This window comes from Vulpes vulpes, chromosome 13, assembly GCF_048418805.1.
Source record: "Vulpes vulpes isolate BD-2025 chromosome 13, VulVul3, whole genome shotgun sequence".
NCBI classification, from domain to species: Eukaryota; Metazoa; Chordata; class Mammalia; order Carnivora; family Canidae; genus Vulpes; species Vulpes vulpes.
This window is the reverse complement of record NC_132792.1, coordinates 100,474,246-100,483,234: the sequence shown is the minus strand read 5'-3', so window position 1 is coordinate 100,483,234 and position 8,989 is coordinate 100,474,246. Positions and strand designations below refer to the sequence as shown.

The 8,989-nt window shown below is 35.2% G+C and overlaps 1 pseudogene; it reads right to left on the bottom strand.

Moving 5' to 3' along the window:
- Positions 1 to 490: 490 nt before the first annotated feature.
- LOC112918736 (nucleophosmin pseudogene) lies at positions 491 to 1,203 on the bottom strand (annotated as a pseudogene).
- Between the last annotated feature and the right edge of the window lie 7,786 nt (positions 1,204 to 8,989).

The window sequence follows — 8,989 nt, the reverse complement described above, 5'->3', positions numbered from 1 at the left end:
GCAAAGGATGAAGTTCCATCTTTAAAAGCTAAATTTAATGCATTTTGGACAATATGTTCTTGGCAATGGAACTTGAACAATATTTATCAGATATGGTAGGGAAAGTTGTCACTCTGTGTTATAAAAAGGATGTCCAGATATTTACTGTTACAGAAATGAAATGATGGGAAATTTTAACATAAATTATGTAAACTATTTTTTAAGATTTTTATTTATTTATTCATGAGAGACCGAGAGAGAGGCAGAGGGAGAAGTAGGCTCCCTGTGGGGAGGTCTTGATCGCAGGACCCTAAGATCATGACCTAAGCCAAAGGCAGACACTCAACCACTGAGCCACCCAGGTGCCACTTAAACTATTTTAATAAAGAGACTTCCTCCACTGCCAGAGATCTTGAATAACCTCCTGGTCAGTCATCTGAAAGAAACTCTTTACATAATTAATGAACTTGGCTTCCACTCTGGAGAAAGAACTACCTTTTTCTACATGCAATCATAATTTGACTTTAATGTCCTTTATAGGACTAGGTCTTTTGGGTTTTCTCGTAGTATTTTTCCTGTTTTTTTGAAAGGTTGGGGACATTTTGATCTCGGTGTTGATAGTTTTGAGTCTTTCAGTTTGCATTCTTGGCTGGAGTATTTCATATAGACCTTTTTCTTCTGCTCCTCCCTCCTTATCATGTTCATCATCATCTTCATCATCATCATCATCATCTTCATCTTCATCATCATTTTCACTAGCACCAATTTTTTCCCCCTGTGGAAATGTGCTACCACTTCCAAGGTTAAACTGCTTTCCAGATATGCTAAGGAGTTTCACATCTTCTTCCTCTTTACTCTGCATCTTCCCCCAAAGTTACTAAGTGCTATCCACCATTATGCACAGGCCCTGAACAACATGTCTATTTTAAGAGCACAAGTGGTGTTATTTCAAAGCCCCCAAGGGAAATGTTGGCTGTGCAGACATTTTCAAAGTTTCCAGTGTGACTTCCATTGGACTGCCTTTGTACTTCATTGCCTTTGCTTCAACAATGTGCAAATCATCTTTTGCACCAATCCATAAACTGACTGTTATTAAAGATAACTGGTGCTCATTTTCATCATTATCCATCTTTAAATGGTCATCTTTGTCAGCCTTTAATTCACAACTGACAAGATAGATCTGGGTCTCAAAGGGCTCATATCCATATCCATCAAATCATCCATGGGGTGGTGGCACACACATAGGAGGTTAAAGGCAGACAGAGGGGATCCCTGAGTGGATCAGTGGTTCAGCGCCTGCCTTTGGCCCAGGGTGTGATCCTGGAGTCCCGGGATCACGTCGGGCTCCCTGCATGGAGCCTGCTTCTCCCTCTGCCTGTGTCTCTGCCTCTGCCTCTCTCTCTCTCTCTCTCTTTCTCTTTCTATCATGAATAAATAAATAAAATCTTAAAAAAAAAAGAAGGCAGACAGAGATAAACTACTATTATGCCAGAGAACAGCCAAGCAGGATAGAATCAAACTAGGGAAAACAAGTTTTCTATGCTCTTAACACTTATTTGATGACTAAATAAAATGCAATCATATGGGTAAAACCATTATTATTGCTTTTCACATTCACATTTCCTGAATGTTATTAATTTTATCCACTATTTAATTCAAAAGTACTTCTTGAGCTCCTCTTATATTCTCATGGCCTCTAGTAGACACTGGATACAAGGGTAAAACAAACAAACAAAAAACCCTGCTCTGATAGAATTTATTCTTTAGTAGGAGGATACAGATAATTAGTTAATAAATATATAATTTAATATAAGCATTATGAAGAAATGAAGTAGAATAAAGTGATAGAGAATGATGAATTTTTCTATATTTTCAAAAAGTTGGTCAGAGATGCTTTTTTTTGTTGTTGTTGGGGTGATAATGTTTGAGGAGAAAGTAGAAAGCAGTGAGAAGTAAAGTTATTTGGCTATTTGAAGGAAAAGAGTCCCAGGCAGTTGGGAAAGTAAATGCAAAGTAAAGTCTTGAGGCAGTTGCTTGACATGCTCAAGAAGCATCAAGGATCAAATGGCTGGAGGAACCCAATGGTTAAGGAGATCCGATAGGGATTATGAAAAGAAGCAGCAGGAACTCAGATCTTACAAACCATAGTGATTCTTGAATTTTACTTTAAGTTTATAGGAAAGTAGTTGAATTACTTTGATCATAAAAATGATATGCTTAGATTTATATTTTGACAAATTTTTTCTAGTTGCCTTATGGAAAGCATCTTCTGGGGTGGGAGGTCAAAACTGCCACCAGAGGCTACTGCAGAGTTCAGACAAGAGAAGATGGTGACTCAGAGCAGAATGATAGTGGTTTAAGTGGTAAAATATAAATGGTTTGATTATTTGGAATATATTTTGAAGGTAGAGCCAATATGACTACCTGATGGATTGCATGTCAAGTATGAGAGAAAGAATTAAGGCTAATCTGTAGCTTTTATTTTCCAGCAATGTTTTATTACATTGTCCAGGGCCATTGTCCAGTAGTTTACCCTAGATCTAAATCAGAAATCCCATTCTCAAGACTGAAATGTCCTCACTTGTTATCATGGAGGACAGAAACCTCTGAATGTCTCCTATATATTTTATTGTGATAGGAAAACTCCTTCAAATTTAAATATTTTCCTCTTTCTTGCACACTCTATTTCTCAGAGTGGCATTTCTCCATACTATTCTGAGAGGGCAGTATCTACTAACCTACAATACCACTGCAAAGACTGCCAGGTGGTTTTATCTATTAACACATTCTGGAAACTACCTGCTTGTTGAACATTTCCACTTGGGGAAGAACAGCTACTATATGAGTTTATCCTATTATGGTGTTACTCTTGGGATGAAGCCCAGGAGTAGTGGGTTTCTGCTTTTTGTTCCTACCAATGCTGGGAGGAGTCTGTTACTTTGGCTTGCTACATGTGGAAGACATCACTCCTAGATGGAATCCTGCTGCTATGTTGGATTTCTGCTTTATGTGTCCACTGATTTCCTGGGTTATAACATGGTCTTCTCCATTTATAGTGAAAGGAATAACTAATTATGCCTGTAAGACTAGTGAAAGGATTTCCAGAACAGATGGTATTTGAGCTGGCTATTTATAGGATGAATTGCAACCTGCTTTATGGTGAAGGGCAAGGGAAGGATATTTTAGGTTATAGACAAAAATATCTGCAAAAGCTGGATTCAAAACTAGATATTTTTCATATTTTCATATTCAAAGCCAAGTATGCAATGGTGTCTCTGGAATTATGAGTGTATAAGACTTTCAAAAGAAGAATTTAGATGCCACATCAAAGAATTTTTACCTTATAATATAATGATGTCAAAACAGAGTTACATGATTAGATTTAGATGATAATTGTTGTACCCTAAACATTGTACTAATCACAAAGCCTTCTGCCAACTTCCTGATTTGTCCCCAGAATCAAGGGAATTCACTCAGACCGATCATAGAACTCACTTCACAAGAAATTGTGTTTTAGAAGTCGTTTTCCCTCTTTCTTTAAAGAGGATTGAGTCCCCGAATGATTCAGCAATGAAGATAAGCAGTCAACCCCCTGAATATCCAGGCTTAGTTCCCTCTCCCACTCCAGGGCCTGATTCTCAGCCATATGACTTGGATTTCTTTCAGATTTTATTCTCAGGCCTATTTTAAAAGGTTCTTTCAATGATCAAGTTCTGCCTGAAAATCCCACCAATTCTGTCTTGCATCTATAATACTCAAGAGCCAGTATATTTGTGTTTATTTCCATAAAGGGCCAGAAACTAAACATTTTAGGTTGTGTGGGTTATATGATCTCTATCATAACTACTCAACTCTCTGGTGTAAAAGCAGGCACTGACAATAAGAAAAAGAATTGAGCCTGACTCTGTTCCATTAAAACTTTATTTATAAAAATAAGAAGTGGGCTAGATTTAGCCAGAGGCTATAATTTTTGATTCCTGATCTAGACCTTCTTGAATTTCAAAGCCTGCTTGGACTCAACTGAATTTATTACACTTGATTTCATGGAATTGATTTCTATGTGTTGATTTTATCCTTAGGACAATTACCTGGCTCCCATTATATTATTCTCACAAAAATCCTTCTAGTTATTCTTGTACTATAGCAGTATGGCTAATTTTGCTCCCATATTTCTGTGCAGCTAATCCTAATTACTATGTGACACTGAGAAAAGGTAATATGGCAGGAGCTCAGGATACTGATTATGAGGGCCAAAATAACTAAAGGTGATGGTAATTGGAAGATAATATTATCTAATGTTTATAAATGTCTACTGTGTGTTGGACACTAGTCGTTTATATATAAAAAGCCATTTACTACTCACAAGAATGCTATGAGTTACTATCTTCTCTACTTAAAAGACAAGGGAACTGAAACAGATAGACAAATTAAGCAACCTGTCCAAGATCAAACAGTTGGTAAGAGGTGTGGCCAGCATACAGACCCAGGAAGTTCAGCTCCAGAATCAACATTCTTAACCACTATACTCTGCTGAGAGGCACCGCAGAATGAGAAAATTCCCTGAGGAAATGATCAGCACTCAGCAACCAGTTAGATACAGCAAGAGTGGCAGAAAAAACTGAGGATAAGTTGCAAATCATTTAATTGGGAGATTAGTTAGAGAGTACAAGAACATCTTTGTTGACTATGTTAATTTTTCATTTATTTTGTAAACAGTTTTCTACCAGTTTCAAAGTACATTTCTCATTGAGGAAAGTAATGACAGACTTCATTAGATGGTTCCTAGCAGGAAATATAGGCTTAAAATCACTTTAATCTATCATTGCTTCTCAAAACCTAAGTAAGTAAGAATAATCTGAAGACCTTATTGATGTGCAGATTGTGATTCAATCTAGGTCAAGGGTAGGTTCTGAGGTTCTGCATTTTTAAAAAATGTTAAGGCCATCCTGGATTCACAGGTATGGGCCTGTGGAATTGTACAAAGGCCATACACTTGATTTAATACTCTGCTGTCAGCATACTAATACTCTTAGTAATTTATGAACAAAAGGCCCTGCATTTTAATTTTGCCCTTGGCTCACAATCTATGTAGCCTGTCCTGTTCCCACAGAATGCTGCCACTGCTGGTCTATGGACCACACTTTGAGTTGAAAGGGTCTAGGGCAGAGGTGGGCAAACTGTGGTTCACTGGGCAGATTCAGCCAACTGTTTGTTTTTGTAAATAATGTGTTACTGCAACAGCGTCATACCTACCTGTTTATATATTTGGTATGGCTGTTTCTGTATTATAACATGAGTTGAGTACCTGTGGCTAATAGAGATGATATGGCCATCAAAACCTGAAATATTTGCTATACTGTCCTTGGTGGAAAAAGGATATTTAATCAGTGGCCTTGTAAATAGTTTTCAATACTTAGTAAACTACTGCCTTACATCTGTTAAGTTTTTGGACTTTTTTAAACAAAACATTTTTAACATACATTGTTCAGTTTCTGTCATCTTTTTGAGGGATGACTTTGAGGTATATGTTATACTCTTAATTGTACCTATTGAAAACTGAGGTTCACCTGGCTTATATACTCGTCCCATTTCATGTAATAATTATCTAAAGAGACTAGGATGTTTCCATTTTTTTCATATCCCATTCACATACTCTATTTCTCTCTGATAGTCTTAGAGAGTTCTTTTTTAAGTGGAGGCTATAGCTACTTATGGTCTTATCCCACAATGACATAATTTTTATAAGTAATTCAGTGGTTATCAAACTACATTGTTAGCAGCCAATTATAGGTTCTTCAGAGGCCACTGAAAATGGGCAAGATACGGAGGGTAAAGAAGCATGTCCGGGATACTTTATTGACTTTGTGTATTAGATCTTTTTGTTATATTTAGTCTGAAAAAAAATATTTCCTCTTAAAATTGTTTTTGAACACTGCTTTAATAATTATTTTTTCTTTTTGTTTTGTTGTTTAAACCACTCTAAATTCTCTGGAAACATCTGCTTTTCTTTCCTTTTTCCTCAGCCTTCAAACAATGTAACATAGCACTGTATTATAAATTGGTACACCATTATCTTTAACAAAGTTGATTATCTGTGAATCATGTTGCTCAGCATGACTACATTAAAGCATTATGCAAATTGGGTCTATTATTTCCTCCTTTTTGTATATAAGGGAGGATTGTTTAGGTAGGATTAATGGTGAAAATTGATTAGACATTATATCCTACTCCACCACAATAATAATTAAGACAATGGTTGAAATTTTCACAGATATATGACAGAAAGGCATATTTAAGCAATAATGTTGAAACTCTCAAATAAAAAAACTATGAACATTATATAGCTTTAGAGCTTTTAGCCAGGAACAATGTGAGACTAAATATGACCGTGGGAAGGACATATCAGGTTTTAATAATGACAATAGAGTCACCTTTCATTTTTTTCACACACGCACACAAAAAGACCCACACAGCCAAGAGGAAAATGAACTTTCCTTATTAGTATTTCAAGACTATATTGATAGTAGAGATGGAAGTGTGTCTTTTTACTTCACTGTGGAGGTTTCACAAGGGTAATTTTAAGAATTTGCTCAATTAATTTTTCAACCAGTCTATTGCCTACTGAAACTGGCATCCAGCCCAGTACTGTCACCTAGTTTGTGGTATTCCTGTTTCTTGAGACTGGATCCTCTTTTATTTTGTCTCATAAACTACAATCCATAGAAAATTTTCAGCATAGAATAATCATTAACCTCTCAGATGGAAGCATTCCCTACCAACTACCCAGGCTACTCCCAGTAAACTGGTACATTTTGATGGCATTTATTGTTTAGGAAATGGATCAAGGTCAAGTGACTGAATAAATGAGAGTTAAAGCTGAATTTGAAGTACAAATTCTAAATTCTGCCACTTCTTTGTGTGTATATGTATTTGTATATAAGCAGGGTGTACCTCTTTCCATTTACCGTCTCTTTTGAAGATTTTGGATATCTAAAAGATAATATAAAAGAATACCTCTATTTTTATTTTTTTAAGATTTTATTTATTTATTCATGAGAGACATACAGAGAGAGAGGCAGAGACACAGGCAGAGGGAGAAGCAGGCTCCACACAGGGAGCCTGATATGGGACTCAATCCCAGGACTCCAGGATCATGCCCGGGGCCCAAGGCAGGCACTAAACCACCAAGCCACCCAGAGATCCCAAGAATACCTTTAAAAAAAAAAAATACCTATATTATTTCTTAAGTAGGACATATTCAAGAAGGAACAGATCAATAAATTGTAATTACGTGAAAAATCAGATTTCTGTTGATGAACTGAGAGTCCAAAAAGCAATTCACAGATTGATTTATAGGGCTTACTTTGTTGGGAATAATGTAGGGCACCTAGAACTCTCTTACCTTCTTGGTCTAAATTGAGTATTCTAGAAAATTCATCGGAGTCATCCATAAAAATTATAGATATGTACTGATAATATCATCACTAGTCATAAATGTGACTTTCCAGAGATGCACAAGAATGTTTATCAAAGCTTCATCTGTAATTGCTAAAATTAGAAACAATCAAAATGCCCATCAGTCATAGATTAGATAAATAAATTATGGTGTATTTATATAATAAAACTCTATAAGGAAACTCTAAGGAAATGAAAATTAATTGCTGCTATATGGAATAATGTGTATGCAAAAATGCTGAGCAAAAAATATCAGACATAGAAATGTAGTTAGAGAGTTATTCCATCCAGAAAAAAACAAAGACACACAAATCACATGATGGTATCAAAGATAGTGGTCACCTTAAGAAAGGAAGTGAGTAGTGATGTGAGGGGCATGATGTTTTTATATTTTGTGTGTTACTTTTTTTGAAAAAGGGGAAACATTACAATAATAAAATATAATCTATACAGTAAAAAAAATTACTTTCCTATTAATTTATTTCAGAATAATGCAAATTTCTGATAGATGCAATTTTGTCACAGTTCAGGAGAGGTGATTAATTTTTCCCACTCTAGAAATACGTGAACATCCAACACCAATTTGATTGAGCTAATAATGCTTTAAATAGCTTTCAACCAATTATTAATATAAGATAATTAAAGCAATGGTAGAATGGGCTGTTGGTATCCATAGAATAGATATTCATACTGATGAAGTTCTAAATTAAATCACTTAAACTTTAAAAAAAGTGAGACCTTACTTGAATTTGCATTTGATATGTATATCTTGAATTGGTTAGGAAGTAAGTTCAAACTTGTTTCTGTTAGAGAACAAGGAAAGATCTTTCTTTTACAGAATCTTGCAGGATTACTGATACCTAGGTAGATGCATTAAAAGCTTTAAAAGATAAGCAAAAATGAGTATTACTTCTGCCCAGAGAAAATATTCTAAATATAAAAAAAAAAGTAGGAAAGGCATGTGATACAACTGTATTGGTAGTGAAATATTTCAGAATTGATATCAAACTATGGATCCTAGAATGTGTTTATCTTAGTATGAAACAACAGGGTATTTTTACTTCCTTTAAGAAGGAAAATAGAAAAAAAAAGAAGGAAAATAGGAGCCATCTGAAAAAAATATGATTAATAAATTCCAAACAATATATTTGGCAGAGTGATTAACAGGCTGTGGATTTCAGAACTCCAAAGGATTAATTTTTTTTTTAATAATGCAGGAAAAGTATAGTCAAACAAAACAACTGTTCACAAATTGAAAAAATCCACATATTTAGCAAGGGGCAGGGTCTAAGAAGACAAGATAATTATTTAATTGTTACTTTGAAGAAATAGAGCTAGTTATATTTTCAGTAGGACAGTCAAGTAGCAAAGGGTCCTATGGGAGCTAACAAAAGGGAATCTAAGCAATTTCTACAGAAAGCTCCATAGGGAATAATGAATGTCACAAGAGATGGATAGTAAAGACATGGAGGGCAAAGTGGGAAATACAGGCAGAGTTCGAAAATATTGCTATCAAAATAGAAATATAATGGAATATAACTGACACTATAATTTG